The 24,190-nt window shown below is 34.8% G+C and overlaps 1 protein-coding gene across 1 annotated transcript in view; it reads left to right on the top strand.

Annotated features, from left to right (window-relative positions):
* Positions 1–24,190, top strand: part of LOC129037144 (THAP domain-containing protein 3-like) — a 58,081-nt gene that overhangs the window by 18,281 nt on the left and 15,610 nt on the right. Inside the window, 1 exon segment of the mRNA XM_063669534.1 lies at positions 701–897. The gene's annotated coding sequence lies outside the window, so the exon portion shown is untranslated.

Below are 24,190 nucleotides of genomic sequence, written 5' to 3'. Positions count from 1 at the left end.
GCTTTTATGTTCCCTTGGGAAAGGAAATCTGGTTGGAGTGGGAAAGTCAGGGAAGTTTTGGCATAAGCTACACTCAGAAAATTTCAACATCCCATGCCACACACACAAATTACAGGTGAGCTAAAACACAATATTGGGAGTTAATTTGTTATTTCATTGTTACGTCTAGGTTTTTTGCTAAAAGGTAATTAAGCAAATTCTTTTTCAGGCTTCTAACAGCCACATAAGACAATACTTTTTATCATACAAAAATCCATACATAAATTATTATAAGTATTCAAAGACTTATTTGAAATGTCTAGAAAATGATAGGGATTCAATAAATATTTATTGAATTTATAAATTGATGTCAGATTTTAGATAGAACTAGAAAACTTATAGCAGGGCATTCAGGAGCATCTCACTAAGGAACTTGTCTTAAGGAAGAAGGAGCCAGGGATGATGATGTTAGCCTTATAATAAAATAAAAAACCACAGGCAAGAATCTTGAGAGTGTTGGATGCTATCAGAGTCCATACTAGCTATCCTGGATCTATATCTAGGTCCCGGGGATAAAGAGAACTGAAAGAAAAGTCTTATTTAGCTCTAAAATGCATTGCGGAGGTGAGGGGTCCTTTAAAAGAGTACAGTACCAAAGAGAGACCTATTCTCCCTGACCGCATCCTTTTCTCTCTTCTTGCCTTGATCTGGGATGACATAGACCTATATGAAGCTTTGGCAGTTCAAAGGGTCAGAGAGACCCCTCAAAGAAAGATACTGGCCTTGTTGAACAGCTGGACTGACAGGCCCAAGTGAATGAACACCCGTGCCCCTGGAAACTGTGCATCAGAGGAGAAAACAGAGAAACTTCCTTTGGGCCTGGCTGGGTATTCAGTGACCATCAGATCATTTCATTTGGTAAGTGTAATGTTGAGTATAAGCATGGCTTGAAGAATTACTGGGGAATTGGCGCAGGCTGAAGTCAGCAGATATTTGAAGGAACTGGCATAATATGCATACCTTGTTTAAAGTAGACTTATACCCTACAGAAGGGTGAGAAATGAAGGACTGCTATTAACAGAGAATAAGCTCATTTATTTAAGGTTGGATTGAATTTTCCAAATCTCTTGAAGAAGTAGGGAGATCAATGCAGCTGAGTTGACCATATGAGGATTTATTTTAACAGCATGGTAGTGAATAAATTAGTCATTTGTAAGTGCCATCCTTCTAAATATTAGTGTGGTCAGAAATCTATTCTGTTGCAATTTCTAGTTCCACAAAAAAGGATTTATATGGCAATGAAACCCTGAAAACACAGCCTATCTGTATCTGATATGCCACTAGGTAGTTTAAAAAAAAAAAAAAAAGGAAGAAAGAGCTAAAACAAAACAAGCACCTATGGCTTAATGCCCAATCATTTTATTTCTTTGGATAAAGCTGTTGGATATGAACACCTGCATATTTTCCAACATGATCTCATTTTATAATGAGCCTTTGGTGAGTATATTGTGGTTCCAGGTGTCATTGTCTTTTCATTCTTTGGCGTCCAGAAATGTAGCATTTGCGTGACAAATGATCACATTGGTTTTGGCAGTAAAGGGCCATTCTGCTGTGGGAAGATATGCAGAAAGGGACCTGCAGTGAGGCTAGTTTAAGGTAACTCTTATTTGGTTGGCTAGCTTCTTTTGGACTTTGCTGTTCTATCTGTGAGGTAAAGTCCATGGATGTATCAGTTCACATTGCAGCTGTGGCAACAAATGGTAAGCAAAGTAGTTGCTGCTACTCTTTGAGTTAATCTGCTTTTTTGTTAGTCATCTAGCAGATGCTTCTGCTATATAAATGGAACAGACTCTCTATTTGTGAAAAATGTAAAGTGGATAAGTGATGACACATCTTAACATTCCTCCAGTTCAAGTATTTATGAAAATTGAAATATAACTCCCCATAAAACTGATTAAGTTTTGCAAATATGTAATCCACCCCTAATACTTGTTTTTTTTTGGCCAAAAGTCTGAACTGTAAGTTGAGGTATAAAATATGTAGTTAAGAGAAATGGTATTTATAAGTCAGGTAGACAAGTAGACTCTTCTCCATCTCCCACTTCTAAACTATTACTTTGCTTTGTAAACCAAAAATTTTCTGAGACAAGTCTCAATCAATTGGTTAAGAACATGCCTGCAAAACATCCTCAGGAGGTTCTGACAACATGTGCCTCAGGTGGTCAAGTTACAGTTTGGCTTCACACATATGAGGGAGAGATAAGACGCCAATCAATACATGTAAGATGTACTTTGGTTTGATATGGGAATGCAGGAAAACTTGAAGCCAGGAGTTGGTGGGGGTAGGTGGAGTCAACGATTTTTCTGATTGGCAATTGGTTGAAAGAGTTTATTTAAAGAGATGGAATCAACAGAAGTGAGTTTCTGGGTTATGATAAGAGGTTGTTGAGACTAAGGTTCTCATTACGCAGATGAAGCCCTCATGTAGCAGGCTTCAGAGAGAATAGATTGTAAATGTTTCTTATCAGACTTAGAATCTGTTCTATCAGGTTTAAGATCTTGGTTTTAACATTAATACTGATCAGCTGTGTCTGAATTTCAATGGGAGAAAGGTATAATGAGTCCTGTCTGACCACCTATTCCCATCATGGCCTGCACTAGTGTTTCAAGTTTACTTTAGAATGCCTTTGGCCAAAAGGAGGGGTCCATTAAGTTGGTTGGTAAACATAGAATTTTATTTTTGTTTCACAGCTTCAAAATAATCACATGGAACAAAAATTATGTGGAAAAGATTTATTTAAAAACATTCTTTTGATCTTTCATTAGGTGTCTAGGAAGGTACGTGTGACTAGATGAACAAGAAAAAGGCAAAGCAAAATAGATTGAGACATGAGTGAGAGTTGGAATGAAGAAACTTTAAAAGCCACATTTAAAATCACAGGAAAATAAAAAATACTCAAGCTGAAATCCTGGTTAGATGATACTGTTCAATACTCATATACTTGTTGACAAAAAGAGTCAAACTCTGTAAAACATTTGAGGAGATTTATTCTGAGCCAAATATGTGTAACCAATGGCTTATTACACAGCCCCAGGAGATCATAAGAACATGTGCCCAAGGTGGCCAGTCTACAGCTTGGTTTTACACATTTTAGGGAGACATAAGACTTCAATCAATACATGTAAGATGTACATTGGTTCCATCTGGAAAGGCAGGACAACTCGAAGCAGGGACTTCCAGGTCATAGGCATTTCAAAGATTTTCTAATTGGCAATTGGTTAAAAGAGTTATCATCTAAATACTTATTATCAGACAAAAATAATCTGTTCTATCAGCCTGAACGTCTTTGTGTTGATGTTAATGCTGGTCAGTTGTGCTCAAATTTCAAAAGGAAAGTGGGTGTAATGAGGCATGTCTGACTCCCCCTTCCCATTATGGCTTGAACTGGTTTTCCAGGTTAATAACTTTGGAATGTCCTTGGACCACAGGAGGGGTCCATTCAGATGGGTGAGGGGCTTAGAATTTTATTTTTGGTTAACATACTCATGAAATAAATCTTACTAAATTCTCACGAAGTGCAAGCATGATGTTAGATGCTAGAAGTAAATTTCCTGTCCTCTAGGAGTATACAAACTTGTTGAGGAGAGAGAAGTTTTAAACTTATGATGTAACTGCCAACTCTAATTTTTTTATTATCAAAAGAGAGATTCTAAAATGCTCACAGAGCAGGTTAAGTGCCTTTGAGAATTTATTTATGTACGAACTTAGGTAAAGTCTCACAGATTTATATTTCCAACTTCTTTTTTAAAGTTTCAAGTATTCAACTGTATACTCAATACTTCCACTTTCATGTTTCAAGGGCACATACTATTTAACATGTTTAAAAACTAACTCATTATCTTCTAACAAAAAAATAGCTCCTGTTTCAATGTTTTCGATCTTATTAACTGATCCTACTATAAATCCTGTTACAAAAAGACACAAGTCCTGTGTTTCCTTTGAATCTTTCTTCCTCACCCATATATCCAATTTACACCAATTCTCGTCTCATTTAACTGCTAAGTATCTTAAATCTGAGCATGTCTCCTTCCCAAGTGCCGCCACTCTATTCAAAGCTAAAATTTCTACGATTTGGATTCTGCCATTGGCCTAGCAACTTTGGCTCTCCCTCATTCTTTCTCTATCCTGCTGGCAGAATGACTTTTTCAAAAGGCAGTTTATATGTTATCTCTCTAAAGAAAAAGTTTTCAATGTCTGCTATGCTCTTAGGATAAAGGTCAAATTCCTTAACAAAGCAGATAGGTTCTTTTAGGAACATGTGACAGAAAAGGTAGCCCAAACTAGCTTAAGCTATGAGAGGATGTATTAGTTCACACAGTACAAATCTAGGAAAGTGGCTCATTTCAGGTACAACTTGAAGCAACTGTTCCCCTTTCTCCTTCATCCAGCAGAGCCGAGATGAGCCTGAGTCTCCCACTAACCCTCATTCAGCGTTAATAAGAAATAATTACTTGTTGTTTTAAACTACAAATATTTTTAGTACCCCTCTTCAAGTTTAACCTAGAGAAACCTGAATATAGAATTTGGTATCCAAGCAATGGGGTGCTGCTAAAACAAAACACCAATGTATGTGGCATTTGCTACAGACTGGAAGAAGGCAGTGAGGACACTAAAATAGTATGCTGGAAAAAGAGAGACCACAGGATGCTGTAGTGAAATACTTGGTAAAATGATCACTTACAAGGGAGAAGATGTACTTAATAAACTTTGAGGTTTAGAGGAAAAGTTTTGGAGCAAAATGTTGGCAGTTTGAGTTGGCCATTATTCTACTTGAAAAGGTAAATCAAGTAAGAAATAAGCTCAGGAAAAAAAATGGTTAGTTTTCAAGTAGGGAAAGAAGGGAACATATTTAGAGATTTTTCAGGGCTGATAAATACATTTATCCTTCATCTCCAGTTGGTAAAAGATTCTCAAATCAAGGTCAAAGCTAAAGATACAATCCAAATCAAGGTTTGCCCACGGGCACATAACCTGGAGACAAAGACTAAATAAAAAGCACAAGTGTCAAAACTTTTCTTAAGTCTGATTGTATTAAGTAACCCTGAAAAATAATTTCCTTTGGACAAAATTTCTTACAGTTGGGAGTACACCTTTGTGGTTTTGTGGAAGCTTGATGTATTAGTCAGCTCAGGCTGCCATAACAAAATACTGAACTGGGTGGTTTAAAAACAGATTATTTCTCACAGTTTTGGAAGCTGGAAGTCCAAGATTAGGTGCCATCACAGCCAGGTTCTGGTGAGGTTCTTGCTTGCTTACAGATGACCACCTTCTCACTGTTTCCTCACATAACAAAGAGAGTGACCTTAAGAGAAGAGGGTTTCTTTTCTTAAAAATACTGATCTCATCATGAGAACCCTACCCTCATGGTCTCATCTAAACCTAATCAGCTTCAGAAGCCAGGACTCCAAATACCATCACATTGGAGTTTCAACATAGAAATGTTTGGGAATGGGGCACAATTTAGTCTATAGCATCTGATAAACAGAAATAATTTATAATTAAGTCTAAAAAGAGTGTGACAGAGCTCCTGTCTCAGAAAGAATTGCAAATGTGGCTATTGGCACATAAAGCTGACTGGAATCAAAGAAATAAATGCTAGCAAAATTTTTGAGCATTGCATTGTCAAAAGTGCTGTGTATCTTGATGAAAATGACCAAATATTTTTGACATAAAATGTCCCTTAGTCTCTCAGCCCTCTATGGGTAGAAAAAGACTGAGAAATTTATTCAGTAATAAGGTAGGCACATCCTCCATGCCTTTTGAAGCTATGACCAAAGAGAATATCCTCAAAGAAAAAGCCAAGTTCCCTGGAGAACAAAGAATAGAATAGTCAATTCTAGGGAACAGAACTGGAGCCTGATCAGGAAGCATTACTTATACAAGGTTAGGGGCAATCTCATATTTGTCCAATGTGATTTCAGAATTTCAAAAAACTGGTGATTACTGTAAATATTTATTTATTTTCCTTGCTTCTATGTGAATATTCATTGTAATTATCTTGTCCCTGTTTCCTCACTGTACTTTGGACATATAGGGGATCAGATAGCTTTTCTTTTTAATTAGAAGTTCTTTGATTCAAGAAAAACCCTAACAGCATCTAATTTGGATTAAAAGTCTTGGTTTTTAAGCCTTTTCAAACTTTTAGATGAGGCATTAAGTGGCTTGGGGGATGGAATAAGTACATATTTTGCCTCAAGTATGGAAGTTAATATTATGTTAGATTGTATTATTCGTTTAAAATTATACATTTCCTCTTCATACTTGTCATGCTTCCTGGTACCACTGAATTTGGGATTGGCCATGTGGCATACATTTGCCAATTCAATATGAATACTTGGGACTTTTGACAAATCTGATCCGAAGGTTTAATTGTAACTGAAATGGCTTTACTGGGGTCCTCTTGCTCTAGCACTCCCTCATCAGCACTTTTCTGAGATAGAAGCACCTGCTTCAGCCTAGATTCTGGATTGAGAATATATATAAAGCCAAGTCTAGGTCAATCAAAGCAAAGCCCAACACAGCCACAATTCACCTGAAATCCTTATGTAACATATATGACAAGTAAATCATTTTTAAATATTGAGATTTATAAAAATTGTTTAAATGTATAGCCCAGGAAATTCAGATTGCAGAGATTTTTAATTTTAATGGGATAATAAAATGGTTATAATATAATGTTGAGTGATAATAGCAGGGTTGGAAGTGTTGTCTATATAATAATACTGATTATATAGAAGAAAATTTTTAGAGCTATATGTGTTCATTATATGAGAAAAAAATAGTGCAGCATCAACAATGGTTATTTTTGGACAGCAGACTGAAGAGAGATTTAGGGCTTTGTATTCAGAAGATCTAGATTCAATTTGCTGTTCAGCCACTCACTAGCCATGTGATTTTGAGGGGAGCAGTTTAACTTCTCTGCCTCAGATTCTTCATTTTTAACAGTATCTTTGTGTGCCTTGGTGGGTTATTGTGAGATTAGGTAAGATATGAGTATATAGGTATTAATATGTGTAAATGAATTAGTAAAATATGTCAGAGTAATCTCTAGATAAATGCTAGTTATTATGATTTCAATATTATTATACAATTTTTCTGTATTTCCAATTTTTTTTCAATGGGAATGTTACTTCTTTTAGTCAAACAAAAAAATCAAAATCAATAAGGTAGCAAACTTAAATTGCCAAGTTCTAATATAAAAAATAGCACGTTAAATGGCTTATTGATAAGAGGTAATGGTACCTAGTCAAAAGGCATAGTGAGGAGACAGCAGACAACTACAAAGCAGAAGCATGCTGGAGCCATTCTGATTAACGGTGCATGGTTGTCAGAGAAGCTGGCTGATTATTCACCATGTATTGTAAGGAATACGTTGAAAGCGACCCAGAAATGAGAAAAAGGACAGAGGAGTCATTGGAAAAGATAGTTCGCTCTGGAAACTTAAGAACGTTCTTTGCACCCAGTGGGATGTAGTTTGATGAAGTCCTGGCTTATGTGCCAGGAAAAATACCTAATGAAGGCTTGATGCCTGCAGAGAGAAAACAGGCTGATATCTCAGCTTTCACACCTCTTTAATGGGAAATAACCAGTAGATGGTGACTTTTCAGCAGAGTTAGAGGATCTCTTAACTATTGGTACTTAGGTCTCCCGTAAAATCAAATGGATTTTCTGAGGTCAAAGCTGTTGTAAACTTGCTTGTCAGCAGTGAATTAAAAAAAAAAAAAAAATTGGCCGTTATCCTTAGCAAACAGCACAAGAACAGAAAACCAAAAACCGCATGTTCTCACTTATGAGTAGGAGCTAAATGATGAGAACACATGGACACACAGAGGGGAACAACAGGTACTGGGGTCTATTGGACGTTTGAGAGTGGGAGGAGGGAGAAGATTAGGAAAAATAACTAATGGGTACTAGGCTTAATACCTGAGTGATGAGATGGTCTGTACAACAAACCCTCATAACACACTTTTACCTATGTAACAAACCTGCATGTGTACCACTGAACTTAAAATAAAAGTTAAAAATGAAAAAAACCAAAAGCCCAGGCTGTTTCTGCAAGAACTGGAGGCATAAATATTAATTATAAGTATGTTCAGAACCAACATATACTATGGGTAATACAACAACCTAAGTCTACTCCTAAATTACTCCATGACTTTGTAATAATGGTTAGCATCTTGAGATATCAAAATATTCATTTATATAAAATTGATTGTTTGTTATATGATCTTTTATATCCTTTTTCTTCCTAATCTTTTTGTATGCTTTAATTTCTTTACATTTTGGTACAGAAGCATATTTCATTTTACATAATAATAGGTAATTGATGCTTAAAAATAGACACTTTCAAAATTGAAGTATAACATCACACAGTTTACAGGTCACATGTAGACAGCTCAATGAATTTCCACAAGTGCACACCCATGTAACCTTTACTCAGATCAAGAAATAGAACATTACTAGCCACCCAGATGTTCCTCTCATAGGGTTGTAACTCATCCTTTGAATTACCACCTTTTCCCAGGGTAATCACTAACCTGACCTACAACAGAAATTATTTTTGCCTGTTCTTGAACTTTATAGAAATGGAATCATATAGCATTTTTTTTGTTTTCCATGTGGCTTTCTTCATTCAACATTATAGCTATCAACTTTTAACAGGAATGTTTAAAATAACAAATAGGTAATATTTTAATTGACAAGGCACAGATGGATAATTGATGCCTAACTGCATTGTTAAATACACAATCCAAAAAAAGCACTACCTTGTGGTAGCTATTTTCTCATATTTTATTTTCCCCCTAATGTGGCAGCCTCAGGGCGGTGCTTCAGTGAGTAAGGGGAGCATCTCATAGCCTTTTCTTACTTAGCCTTGGGGATTAGGCAGTGTCACATCAGTCACATTGTATGGTTACAAGGAGGTAATAAAGTTACCAGATTTAAGGGAAAGGAATTAGACTCCACCCTTGAAGGGAGTCTCAAGTTTCTAGAACAGAAGCTGGCAAACTCTCTGCAAAAGATCAAAGAGTACGTATTTTAGACTTTGCAGGCCACATACAATCCCTTTCACATATTATTTTTCAATAGAAAACAAAAATCTTGGTTGTGGGTAGTAAAAAAAAAAGCAAACAGGCAATTCAAATCTAGGTGGATTTAGTCTGTAAGCTGTAGTTTGTTGGTTCTAGAATAATATATGAGATGAAAGACATTGTAGTCATCATTAGAAAACACAATATGCCACAAAATGAACATGAAAGAAACCTCCAGGCATGTGACAAGATGACCACTGTGGCTGCATAGGAGAGTGTGTAAAATAGAGTGAAAAAGCAACAAAATGTAAAGTAAATAGATCATGAATACTTAATTTTTATTTTATTCTATACCTCATTGTCGGTTCTTACATTAAACAGCTAAATTTTGCAGGCTGTGTGACACATTGCAAATATCTAGGTAATATTCAGCCTGACATAGACTCTTTTTTTTTTTTTTTTTTTGAGACAGAGTCTCGCGATGTCGCCCAGGCTGGAGTGCAGTGGCGCGATCTCCGCTCAGTGCAAGCTCCGCCTGCCAGGTTCACGCCATTCGCCTGCCTCAGCCTCCTGAGCAACTGGGACTACAGGCGCGCACCACCACGCCTGGCACTTTTTTTTTTTTTTTTTTTTTGTATTTTTAGTGGAGACGGGGTTTCACCTTGTTAGCCAGGATGGTCTCGATCTCCTGACCTCGTGATCTGCCCGTCTCGGCCTCCCAAAGTGCTGCGATTATAGGCGTGAGCAACCGTGCCCGGCCCAATCTGACATAGACTCTATACTTGATTTCATATTCTGCTAAACCGATGTACACATGATAATACAAGATGATCAGTGATGTGGGAAATGTTTGTGCAAAGTACTCTCAGAGAATAGTACATAGAAGGAAAATTTAAGTTGTTTTGTGGGAAGACTTCAAAGAAGAGGGGATATTTAAACTGGTCTTTAAAAGATGAATACAAGTTATTAAGCATAGAAAGGGAGAAAAGCAGAAGAATAAGCACAATAAAATATTCAGGAAAATACACAATGTATTTGGTAAAATGTGAGTAGATTGGGATTTCAAACGTTTAGGATCAGTGATGTGGGGATGTTAAAACCAGAGTGGATAAGGAGAATTAGTTTGAACAGAGTCTTCAATAACATACTAAAAAGTCTGAGGCTTTTGGCCAAGAGTTTTCAGACCCTCTATCTTGAATTCTTAATATTTTTCAGTGGTGCCCCAGGAGGTAGGGCATAGGAAGATTCAGTGGGCACAACTCTGAGCCTTCCACCCTCTAACAAGCTCATCCCTTCTTAGGCCAGAGAAACTCTTTCTTTATCTGGAGACATCATTGCAGAGCAAATTATATAGAGGCATTGTTAAAAACGATTTTAAAATAAATTGATAATAATTGTTATATGCAATGGGTAGCCACCAGGTGTTTGAAAGCTGGAGAATGCTACGCTGTGTTACACCTTTTATATTATGATTTTGTGGAGAATATGTCATTTGAAAGAGTACACATGTGAAGCAGGGAGACCAGTTAGGAAGTAGGCAATTTGGAAAGTCTCAATTAAAGGTAGTGGTAGTGCAGATTTTAATAAATATATTCAGGAAGTATTTTTAAAGTAATCAAGGACTAATTGGATATGAATTAAAGGGAAAAAGCGGAGCCAAATATTATTTTTTAGATAAATGCAAAATTATCTTTGATGCAAATAAAATTTAAAAAGGAGATTTGTAATTTGAGGAATGTAATCAAATGTATTAAGAATATATTATGTTGGGGGTGTTATTAGAATAACAATACTTAATAAGCAGTTGAGAATACATATTGGAGCATGAAATAAATTAGAAAATCTTCAACAGACAGAACATAGCTAAAAAATTAGGAGCAGATAAGATACTATCTCAATGTGATATATGCAACAAAAAAGAAAAGTAAATGAGACCGAACTCTAGGGAGTCAGTCACTTAACGGCTAGAGAAAGAGTAAAAAGAACAATTGAGAAATATAGAAGATGAATCAGGAGAGAACACTTGGATAATCTAAATAAAAACAGAGCATTGAGAAACAAATAGTCAACAGAACCAAAGTCATTAGAAATTAAATAACGTAGAACAATAATACAAAAGAAGGCACTAGGTGGGAAGGTGAGCAACTGATTAGGGAGTTTTGCAAAAGTTTCTGTAGAAGGCTGAAAGAGAAGTTAATTAGGCACAATGCCTTACTATTTCATTCATCTCACATGTAATATTACTTCCTGGATTGATTTAAACTCATTTACAATTAGAAATGGAAAATTAGCTGTTTGGAGTACTCAAAGAAGTAAAAATCAGTATCATAGAAAAATTATTAAAATTTTTAATTTCAATTTTAAAAATATATTTAAAATAAAGGTACATTAAAATAAATTCTTAAAAATGTTCAAGTTTTAAATGTAAACTAATTTTTTTATAAAAATAGGTCTTCAATGAAATATTGAAACAGCATACTACATATTTAGGATAATTTAAATGGAATAATAAACACAGACATTCTGATAAAACTACTAGATTATAAGAAAAGAAAAATATTTTGGAGGCCTCTAAGAAAAGTCCCTTGTAAGTGAGGGAAATTAGATTATTAGACTTTTCGATAACAATAATCTTATGCCAGAAGACAATGGAATAGCACATTCAGTACTCTAGGAGAGAAAAATGTAAGCCAACAATTTTATATTCAGCCAACTTACTTTTCAAATATAAAGATGTGTACACTGTGATAAATATACAATGACTCAGGCAAGGGTATTCCCACAGTCATTTCCTTGGGAAATATTTTTATAAGCACTTTCTGAAAAATCTATTAAAGAATAAGTTTAGATAGCCAAATGCCAGAATAGACATCAACATAAATACTGGTGATAAACATAAAAATACATTTTCTTTCAGAACCAATACCAAATAATGATTACAAAAAAAAGAGGAGTGGTTATAATAATGGTTAAAAAGGAAAGTATGACATGGCTATATACTCTAATAAGGTAAAAAGAATATAACCATTAAAAATAAGAAGAAAGTGTGGGAGGATCATATGCAAAGTAGAATAAATGTTTTAATTCCTTATGATTTTAATTAACAGGAAATTTTTAACAACATAATATGGCATGGGAAAGGAAGGAGAGGGTAAAGAATTGGTGAATAGCTAATTTCCTTATTGTTCATAATAGGGTATCAATAGATAATGAGAAATAAAAAGAGAACAACTTTGGCTTCATATAATTATGTATATGAAAGTAAATTTTTGAATAAAAATAAAAACCTTCCTAAATATAAAAATAAAGTAAATAAATAAACTACATAATGAAAGATTATATAAAATGATTAACACAGAAGAGAGGACAATTTTATCAATTATATCTGTAAGTACAAGTGAACTTAACACTCCTGGTAAATAAAACGATTTTCATTTTGCCTAACGAGCAGAATATTAAGTAACAAATTGGCCAAGGGATTCAAAAGAAACTAGTCAAATAAAACATGCTACATCCACTAATGAGATAGGGCAAAAGCATGGTCAAAGTGCCCTATAATTAGATGCAGATTATTTCTAGTTCATCTGAAGTAATTACCATCCTGAATCTTAAGTCTATTAACTCCTTTCTTTCTTTATACCGTAGTTTTATTGCACATATTTGTATTACTATGGAGTATATTTTAAAATTATAATTATATTAATTTATATAAAAATTATACTTCATGTATTCTTTTGGATTTTTTTTAACTTCTGTTAATGTTAACATTTATTCATATAATGTGCCTTTCACAGGAATCACATACTCATGTGGTTTTGGTCCATTTGCTTTGACTGCTTTATAATAGTTGTGAGTGTGTGTGTTTGTAAATTTATTCTTCCCCTCTACATGGTTATCTATTCCTATTTGGGTTTACTCTAGGTTTTTACTACTGCAAATAGTATTGCTATGGAAGGATATTCCTGTATTTATATGAGGTACAAATACAATTTTATCTATTTCAGTTAATTATTTTTTTCTGACTTATCAATGATTTGGTCTGTCAATTCTGGCTTATTCCAAGTTGCACATATGCATAGATTGTTTTGTGGGTGCTGTATTTTATTTCTTTAGTCTATATCTTTCAGTATATCACTGTCTTAATTACTGTAGTTTATAAGTGTTCTGAATATTCTCGACATTTTATGCTTTCAAGAAATTTTGGAGTCATTCTATTAAGTTTCCTAAAAGTCTACATTAAGATTTTGATCAGAATTGGATTTTATATGTGTTTATCAATCTAGATATTTGTATGTGTTTATCATTCTCCTCTGTCACTTTCATTTTCACTTCTCACTACTTCCTTCTTTATTCTCAAAGTTTATCTTTAGAAGTTCCTTCTTTAAAGGTCTGTCATGGTTCAATCCTTTCAGGTTTCATTTGTCTTACAATTGTTTTATTTCTTCATTATTCTGAAGAAAAAACTCAGCTCTACATCAATTCTATGATATGGTATGGTGATATTTTATCTTATCACCTTGAGAAATAATTTTGTATCTATATTTTTGTTGACATTGCATTTAAATTTTTGCATTGTATAATATATTTTCCTCGTGTCTGCTTTTAACTTTTTCTTGGATATTCTGCTCTTTCAGTATGGTGTTTTTATGTGTGAATCACTTTTCTTTATCTTGCATGGGGTTTCCTGAATCTGAGGCTTTATGTCTTTCATTGATTCTGGAAAATTCTCAGACATTCCTCCTCAAATATAATCTTCTTAACATTCTGATTCCTTTCCCATAATGCTATGAATTAATTTTTGGATCTTCTCATTCTATACTTTGTGGTTTTAGACAATTCTTTTCTATATTTAATTTTTCTCTCTCTATGCTAAATTCCAATTAATTATTTAGTTTTCTTTTTTGGTTTAATAGCTCTCTTCTGTTTGTCCTAACTTCTGTTTTCACTGTTTAAATTTATCCCTGTTTTTTCTTCCTCATCTTTTATTTTATTTATTGTAGTATCACATTTATTTCCCATGGGTTTCATTCCAACTGTTAATTCTTTAATCACTTTACTTATTTCATTTTTCAGTTTACTATGGTGTGAATGTTTGGCTCTTCCCAAATTTATGTTAAAATTTAATTGCTATTGTAACAATATTAAGAGAAGGCATCTTTAAAAGAATAATTTGTTCACGAGTGCTCCACCCTCATGAGTGGGATTGGTGTCATTATAAAATGGCACATTTAGCCCCATCTTGCTCTTTCTCTTTGCCTTTTTGCCATGTGATGCATCTCATCACGTGCTGACACAGTAAGAAGGCCCTAGCCAGATTCCAGCACCTTGATATTGTACTTCCCAGCTTCCGGAACTGTGAGCCAATAAATCTCTGTTCACTATATATTATCCAGTCTGCAGGATTCTGTTATAGCAGCACAAAATGGACTAAGACACCGTCTATATCTGATCATTCATTGTCTCAATATTGAGGCATCTAATTCTGTGTCTGATATTGTTGTTTATTTCCTTGCTCCTTGGATTGAAGAATGAATCCTTTCAGAAAATACTTGGATTTGCTTCTGTCAGGCACCCAATTAATAGCTATATGGCAAAACCTCTTTTCATGTAAATTTCTAAGTAAACTTTTAGGAGATAATATACAGCCTAAGCTGATAAAGTATTCATGGCACTCATGTGATTTGGGCAGATTTTTTTTTTCTGTATTATCCTTTCGCTAAAGATTTTATCGTTAGAGCATTCAATCTTCTCATTTTTAAAATGGTGGTAGAGAAGGAGGTATGTACTTTAGTTTCAACTCCCTAAAAGGGAGTTTTCCACTAAAAGACTCTCACTAAAACTGTTATGTTACTTGAAGACTGGCAAATGCACCCATGGTGGTTAATTATCTGTACTACTTTTCCACTTTGGTTTTAAAGTTTGGTTTGTTTATAAACCGGTGGGATCTTCCTTTGCCCTTATCTTTTATGTGTTCATCTATGAATCACAAAGAATATTCACCACATATAACACTATATATTTTTTAGTGTTTTGTAATATATGACATTCTAAAAGATATCTAGACTTCTATGTTAACAAAAATAGAAGATTTCCATCCAATATTACATCCACATCAGAATTAATTCCATATTCTCCAAATATGGAATTAATTGCATAGTTTATACTAATTATATAGTTTATTGCTACTGAGGAAAACCACTATCCAAAAATAAGTTGTATTATTTTGTCTTTTGTATTTCCCCATCCTGCTTCTTTTTCTCCCATCTGCAACACCTAGAGTTAGTTTAGGAATCTAGCAATTGTAAAATAAGTAAATAAATAAAACCTGTGGGAGTTCAATCATGCTATAAGTAATTTCAGTTCTTTTCTGCATCAAATAACATTTTATTTGAAGGAGCTGAAATAAACAAAATGACTTTAACTTATAGCTAATAATTCTAGTTCTGAATGAACTGTAGGCCAGCAAAAATGCCTATTTTAATGTTAAAATTTTAATACATATAATTAATAGATATTATTCTATGAACATTGTTATGATGTTACTTAGAAACTTTGTTTTGTCTTTGATTTGGTCAATTTATTTTTTAACAATACACAGAGAGCCCTGAGCAGTGGCACACTCCTGTAATCTGAGCACTTGGGGAGGCTGAGGTGGGCAGATTGCTTGAGGTCAGGAGTTTGAGACCAGCCTGGCCAACATGGTTGAAAGTATCTCTACTAAAAATGCCCAGATTAGTCGGGCTTGGTGGTGCACACCTGGAATCCCAGCTAGTCGGGAGGCTGAGGTAGGAGGATCACTTGAACGTGGGAGGCGGAAGTTGCAGTGAGCTGAGATCACGCTATTGCACTCCAGCCTGGGTGACAGAGCGAGGCTCTCGTCTCAAAAAAAAAAAAAAAAAAAACACATACAGAGAAAATGATTTAGCCTATCTTTTAATATTCATCTTTTCATTTAACTCTGTCTTTTTTATTATTAAAAATTATTAAAAGAAATACATAAGCACCTGAAAAATTAAATTTATAAACTGTTTATTAGTTCAGAATTAATTCGTCTTTGAAGCTACATTAAGATTATTCCCTATGGTCTTTCAGTAAAAAAAAAAAAAAAAAATTATAAGATCGTTCAGTGTGTAAGCCATTGACATTAAGAACAGTTTTGTTGGAATCAAGGAGGCAAGTGTTTGATTCAGATTAGTTTATAGGAGAAGAGGATCTAAGAATTTGGAAAGAACACACATAGGCAAAATTCAGAGGAATAGAATACATTTTGCATTTATAATAACCCTTGCCCACACACATGTATAGCCTCTCTGATGATCAATATTCCCTACTAGGGTGGTACATTTGTTACAATGATGAACCCACATTGACATATCTTTGTCATTCAGAGTTCGTAGTTTACATTAAGGTTCACTCTTGGTGTACATTCTGAGTTTGAACAAATGGGTAATTACATGAATTCACCATTACGTTATCATACAGTTTTTTTCATCCTAAGAATCCTGTTTTCTGCTTATTTATTCCTCTCTCTGCCTCTGAACTCCTGGGAACTGTGGCTTTTTTTACTGTCTCCATAGTTTTGGCTTTTCTAGAATATCATATAGTTGGAATCATACAGTATGTAGCCTTTCAGACAGGCTTCTTTCACTTAGTAATATGCATTTAAATTTCCTTCATGTCTTGTCATGGATTGATAGATCATTTCTTTTTATCACTGAATAGCATTCCATAGTCAGGATGTATCACAGTTTATTTATCCATTCCCTTACTGAAGAATACTGATACGGTTTGGCTGTATCTCCACCCAAAATCTCATCTTGAATTGTAATCCCCAAATCCCCATGTGTCAAGGAGGGGACCAGGTGGAGGTCATGGGGGTGGTTCCCCCATGTTTTGTTGTGATAGTGAGTTAGTGTCACTCAAGATCTGTTGGTTTTATAAGTTTCTGGCATTTCCCCTGCTTGCTCTCACTCCATCCTGTCACTCTGTGAAGAAGGTGCCCGCTTCTCCTTTACCTTTCCACATGATTGTAAGTGATATGGTTTGGCTGTGTCCTCATCCAAATCTCATCTTGAAATCCCGCGTGTTGTGGGAGGGACCTGGTGAGAGGTAATTTAATCATGGAGGCAGGTCTTTCCTGTGCTCTCATGATTGTGAATAAGTCTCATGAAATCTGATGGTTTTAAAAAGAGGAGTTCCCCTGCACAAGCTCTTTTTCCCTGCCACCATCCACATAAGATGTGACTTGTTCCTCCTTGCCTTCCACCGTGATGGCGAGGCCTCCCCAGCGATGTGGAACTGAAAGTCCAATAAACCTCCGTCTTTTGTAAATTGCCCAGTCTTGGGTATGTCAGCATGAAAACGGACTAATACAATAGGTTTCCTGAGGCCTCTCCAGCAATGCAGAACTGAGAGTCAATTAAATCTCTTTTCTTTATAAACTACCCAGTCTCAGGTATTTCTTCATAGCTGTGTAAGAATGGACTAATACAGACACCTCCGTTGTTTCCAAGTTTTGACAATTATGAATAAGGATGCTATAAACATACATACAGGTTTTTATGTGGACATAAATTTTCAGCTCTTTTGGGCAATCACCAGAGGGTGCAATAGCTGAATCATATAGTAAGAGTATGTTTATTTTGGTAAGAAACTGTAATTCTTCCAAAGTAGCTGCATCATTTTGCATTTCCATAAGGAATAAATGAGAATTCCTGTTGCATTTTGTTGTTGAAACACTAGCATTTGATATTGTCAGTATTTTGGATTTTAGCCATTGTAATAGGTGTGTAGTGATACCTCATTGTTTTAATTCACAATTATCTGTCATATGATGGTGAGCATCTTTTCATATGTTTATTTGCCATCTCTACAACTTTTTTGGTAAGATATCTGTTCAGATACATTGCCTGTGTTTTCGGCTGGGATATCTATTTTCTTATTGCTGAGCTTTAAAAGTTCTTTGTATATTTTTGTTACCAGTACTTTATAAGGCATGTTTTGCAAATATTTTCTTTAATCTGTGGGCTCTCTTTTCATTATCTTGGTGAAATATCATTCTTTTGCAGAACATACATTTTTAATTTTAACAGAGTACAGATTACTAATTATTCCTTTCATGAATGACAACTTTGTGGTAATTAAAGAGTTATTGACAAAATCCGGGTCATCAACTTTCTCCTATATTATCTTTTAGTTGTATAGTTTCACATTTTACATATAAGTCTGTTTCATTATGAGTTAATGTCTGAGAAGGGTTTAAAAACTGTGTTAAAATTGTTTTTTTGAATTGAATGTCTAGATGTTCCAGCAATATTTGTTGAAAAGACAATATTTTCTCCATTTTACTGCCTTTACTTTTTTTTTTTTTGGTCAAAGGTCAGTTGACTACTTATATGTGGGTCTACTTCTGGTCTCTCTATGCTGTTCCATTAATCTATTCATCTGTTGTTTTGCCAACACCACCACTGTTGATTACTATAGATTTATAGTAGGTTTTGAATTTGGATGGTATCATTTCTTCAACTTTCTTTTCTCCTTCAATATTGTTTTGGCTATTCTCGGTTTTGCTTTTCAGTATAAACTTTAGAATGAATTTGTTGATATTGACAAAATATCTTTTGGATTTTATTTGAGATTGTATTAAATCTATAGACAAATTTATGAAAACTGACACCTATAAGTTTTCAGGGATAAAATTGAGTCTTCCTATCAATGAACATGAAAGAGCTCCCCATTTTTTTAGACATTCCTCGATTTCTTTGATTTTTCCTGATGTATTTGTATTTTTCCTGATGTATTTTTCCTGATGTATTTTTGATTTTTCCTGATGTATTTGTATTTTTCCTGATGTAGATCTCTTAAATATTTTGTTAGATTTCTAGCTAAGTATTTCATGTTGGAGTGAGGATGCTAATGTAAATAATATTGTATTTTTAATATCAAATTTCAAATGTTCATTGCTGGTATAGATGAAGGTAAATGACATACTTATATGTTAACCTTGAATGCATACTTCCTATAATCCTTTATTAGTTCCAGTAGCCTTTTTGTTGATTTGGGAGGATTTTCTATATAGACATTCATGTCATGTCAAACAAAGGCAATATTATTCCTACTAGTTCTGTATAATTTTATTTCCTTTCATTTCTTAGTGCATTAGTTAGGGCTTCCAATATTATGTTGAATAGAAATGGTGAAAGGGGTTATGCTTGGCCTGATCTTGATGTTGGTTGAAAGCATTTAGTTTCTCACTATTTAATATAATGTTAACTATAGTTTATTTGTAATGTTCTTAATCAAGTCAAGAAAGTTCCCCTCTATTGCTAGTTTTCTGAGAGTTTTTATTAAGAATGGGTGTTGGGTTTTATCGAATGCTTTTTCTCCATTTTTTTGATATAACCATATACCTTTTTTTTTTAAGTCTGTTGGTGTGACGGAATACAATAATGAGTTTTCAAATGTTGAACCAACCAGCCTTGCATACCTGTCATATATCCTATTTGGGCATGATATATAACTCTTTTAATGCATTTTTATATTTAATTTGTTAATATTTTATTGAGGATTTTCTTGCACCTGTGTTCATGAGAAATATCGGTCTTTTTGTAACATTTTTGTCTGATTTTGGTACTGGGTTATGCTGACCTCAAAGAGTGAATTAGAAGTATTCCCCCTGCTTCCATTTTCTGGAAATTATTGTAAAAAATTGGTATAAAATTTCTTCTTTTTTTTTTTTAATGGAGTTTTGCTCTTGTTATTTCCACCTTCTGGGTTCAAGTGATTCTGCTGCCTCAGCCTCCAGAATAGCTGGGATTACAGGTGCCCACCATCACTTCTAGCTAATTTTTGTATTTTTAATAGAAACGGGGTTTTGCCATGTTGGCCAGGCTGGTCTCAAACTCCTGACTTCAGGTGATCCGCCTGCCTCGTCCTCCCAAAGTGCTGGGATTAGAGGTGTGAACCACCACACCCGGCCTTTCTTCATTAAATTTTTGATAGAATTTACCAACAATCCCATCTGGGCTCTTTTTCATTTATTTCTCACCTGTCTTCTAGTAGTGTCACATACCCATAGTACAGTTCTCAAAGCCAGGAGATTAACATTGATGCAATACCATTAACTAAATGGTAAACTTTATTTGCTCTTTGATGTACTTCTCTCCTCTAGAATCCTATCCACAATCCAATATTTAACTTAAGTGTATTTTTCTTTATAGTCACTTGTAGTTTACAACAGCTCCTCAGGCTTCCCTTATCTTTCAGTATCTCGATAGTTTGAAGAATGCTAATAAGTTTTTTTTTTCAAATTTCTCAATTTGGGTTTGTCTTATGTTTTCACATGATTAAACTGTGGTAATGCTTTTACTGAACAGAATAGCACACAATCTTAGTGCATTATATCATAAGGTTCATGACGATGATATATTACTAATAGTGTTGTTATTATTGACACTTAGTTAAGGTGTCTTCTGTGAGCTTCCTCTATTGTAACACTACTATCACTTTTTAGTTGATAGATATTTTGGAGGAGATACTTTGAGATGATGAAATCTAATTTCTCCTTAAATTTTCACGAGCTACCATTTGCATCCATCAATGGATCTTGTCTTCAAAAATTGTTAATGTGGTATTTGCTTAATGACGATTTCTATTTTCCTCTTTCTTTCCTCATTTATTATTTGAGACTGTATTATAAAGAAAAGCTATTTCATCTCTCTTAGTTGACTACTTATTTATGTCAGTATCAACTTATGAATATTTCTCTTATTCTGTGGGCTAAAATCCAGCATTTTAATTATGTATTTTGATGCTCAAATGTTCCAGCTTTGACCATTAAGAGCACCTTCAGATTGGCCCCTCTGTTGTTTGACAAACCCTCATCTTTCTTTGAGCACTTTTTTACTTTCTGGAACCAGGATATTCATATTTTCTCTGCTCCAGTCCTGCAATTAATCACCTCTCCAAAAAGTCCCCAGTTAATTTATTGGTAAATGATTTTTAGAAACAAAAATTCAGGTGGTAGGTATGTTTTTAAAGCTATTTTGAATTTTAAAATTGATATCATATATTTAAGAGAAGGAATCATCCTCAGCGAAAGAGGATAAATCCCTCTGAGGGGTATACCAGAACTAAAACACAGGAAGATTCAGATTATACTTACACATTAAGATGTGTGTTCATTGAGTGCGATTATCTGCATTACTTTATTTATTTATTTATTATTGTTTTTATTTTTTTATTTCAATAGTTTTAGGGTACAAGTGGTTTTTGGTTACCTGGATGAATTCCATAGCAATAAAGTCTGCAATTTTAGTGTACCTGTCATTCGTGTGGGATGTACATTGTACCAAAAATGTAGCTTTTTATCCCTCTTCTCCCTTCCTCCCTTCCCCCTTTTGAGTCTCCAATGTCCATTATACAACTCTGTCTGCCTTTGTGTACCTGTGGCTTAGCTCCCACTTATAAGTGGGAACATACAGTATTTGGTTTTCCATTTCTGAGTTACTTCACTTGGCATAATAGCCTCTAGTTTCATCCAAGGTTCTGCAAAAGACATTATTTTGTTATTTCTATTTTGGTATTATCGTAAATGAGAACAGTTTTAGTTTCTGGATTAGCATATGTGGATGACTTTGTCTAAAGTAAAGCTTGCATGATACAAGTACACTATTGTAAAGAATCACAGATCACAGAAAGCTTTTCTCATCCTGGGAGAATCAGGACAGGTGATTCTTGTTTATTGACATTTTTGAAATTGAGAAAAACCAAATGAGACAAATAAATGAACAAATACATTGAGCAAATAAAAGGAGAGTGGCTTTTATTTAAAAGTTCATGTATCCATGGGTAGTATGGGCCTCAGGGACAAATGGAATGAGGAGTATGAATACTCCCAGAACTTTTTCTATATCTAACATCATGGCTTTCTCTGTTGTTGAATGCAGTTTTCAAACGCCTTCATTTTGGGAACGTAACTTCTGGTAGGCCCCATAACTTATGGAGCATAGCTTAATCATCAAATAGGGCCTGAATGTCTTTATTCAGTGAATTCGACAAAATTATGAAGATGGACTGCTTGACATGGCTTGGACTACATGTCTACCCTTTGACAAATCCACAGTGATCAGGAAATATTATTCTGTAATTAGCATCCCTCACTAGAGTTGGTTAAAGTTCCACAAAAGACAGAAGTTGGTCTTAGAGAGGGAAAACTCAGTGTAAAAACTAAAGATAGTCTAACCTTAGGTAGTAATATGCCCTCTCTCACCACTCCTATTCAACATAGTGTTGGAAGTTCTGGCCAGGGCAATCAGGCAGGAGAAAGAAATAAAGGGTATTCAATTAGGAAAAGAGGAAGTCAAATTGTCTCTGTTTGCAGATGACATGATTGTATATCTAGAAAACCCCATCATCTCAGTCCAAAATCTCCTTAAGCTGCTAAGCAACTTCAGGAAAGTCTCAGGATACAAAATCAATGTGCAAAAATCACAAGCATTCTTATACACCAATAACAGACAGAGAGCCAAATCATGAATGAACTCCCATTCACAATTGCTTCAAAGAGAATAAAATACCTAGGAATCCAACTTACAAGGGATGTGAAGGACCTCTTCAAGGAGAACTACAAACCACTGCTCAAGGAAATAAAAGAGGATACAAACAAATGGAGGAACATTCCATGCTCATGGGTAGGAAGAATCAATATTGTGAAAATGGCCATATTGCCGAAGGTAATTTATAGATTCAATGCCATCCCCATCAAGCTACTAATGACTTTCTTCACAGAATTGGAAAAAACTACTTTAAAGTTCATATGGAACCAAAAAAAGAGCCCACATTGCCAAGTCAATCCTAAGTCAAAAGAACAAAGCTGGAGGCATCACACTACCTGACTTCAAACTACACTACAAGGCTGCAGTAACCAAAACAGCATGGTACTGGTACCAAAACAGAGATATAAAACAATGGAACAGAACAGAGCCCTCAGAAATAATGCCACATATCTACAACCATCTGTTCTTTGACAAACCTGACAAAAACAAGCAATGGGGAAAGGATTCCCTATTTAATAAATGGTGCTGGGAAAACTGGCTAGCCATATGTAGAAAGCTGAAACTGGATCCCTTCCTTATACCTTATACTAAAATTAATTAAGGATGGATTAAAGATTTAAATGTTAGACCTAAAACCATAAAAACCCTAGAAGAAAACCTAGGCAATACCATTCAGGACATAGGCATGGGCAAGGACTTCATGTCTAAAACACCAAAAGCAATGGCAACAATAGCCAAAATTGACAAATGGGATCTAATTAAACTAAAGAGCTTCTGTACAGCAAAAGAAACTACCATCAGAGTGAACAGGCAACCTACAGAATTGGAGAAAATTGTTGCAATCTACTCATCTGACAAAGGGCTAATATCCAGAATCTACAATGAACTCCAACAAATTTACAAGAAAAAAACAAACAACCCTATCACCAAGTGGCCAAAGGATATGAACAGACACTTCTCAAAAGAAGACATTTATGCAGCCAAAAGACACATGAAAAAATGCTCATCATCACTGGCCATCAGAGAAATGCAAATCAAAACCACAATGAGATACCATCTCACACTAGTTAGAATGGCAATCATCAAAAAGTCAGGAAACAACAGGTGCTGGAGAGGATGTGGAGAAATAGGAACATTTTTACACTGTTGGTGGGACTGTAAACTAGTTCAACCATTGTGGAAGAGAATGTGGCGATTCCTCAGGGATCTAGAACTAGAAACACCATTTGACCCAGCCATCCCATTACTGGGTATGTACCCAAAGGATTATGAAACATGCTGCTATAAAGACACATGCACACGTATGTTTATTGCAGCATTATTCACAATAGCAAAGACTTGGAACCAACCCAAATGTCCAACAATGATGGACTGGATTAAGAAAATGTGGCACCATGGAATACTATGCAGCAATAAAAAATGATGAGCTCATGTCCTTTGTAGGGACATGGATGAAGCTGGAAACCATCATTCTCAGCAAACTATCGCAAGGACAAAAAACCAAACACCGCATATTCTCACTCATAGGTGGGAATTGAACAATGAGAACACATGGACACAGGAAGG

The sequence above is a fragment of the Pongo pygmaeus genome, chromosome 1 (genome assembly GCF_028885625.2).
Source record: "Pongo pygmaeus isolate AG05252 chromosome 1, NHGRI_mPonPyg2-v2.0_pri, whole genome shotgun sequence".
In the NCBI taxonomy this organism is placed as follows: Eukaryota; Metazoa; Chordata; class Mammalia; order Primates; family Hominidae; genus Pongo; species Pongo pygmaeus.
The sequence above is the reverse complement of the archived record's forward strand: the minus strand, read 5'-3'. Positions and strand labels throughout refer to the sequence as shown.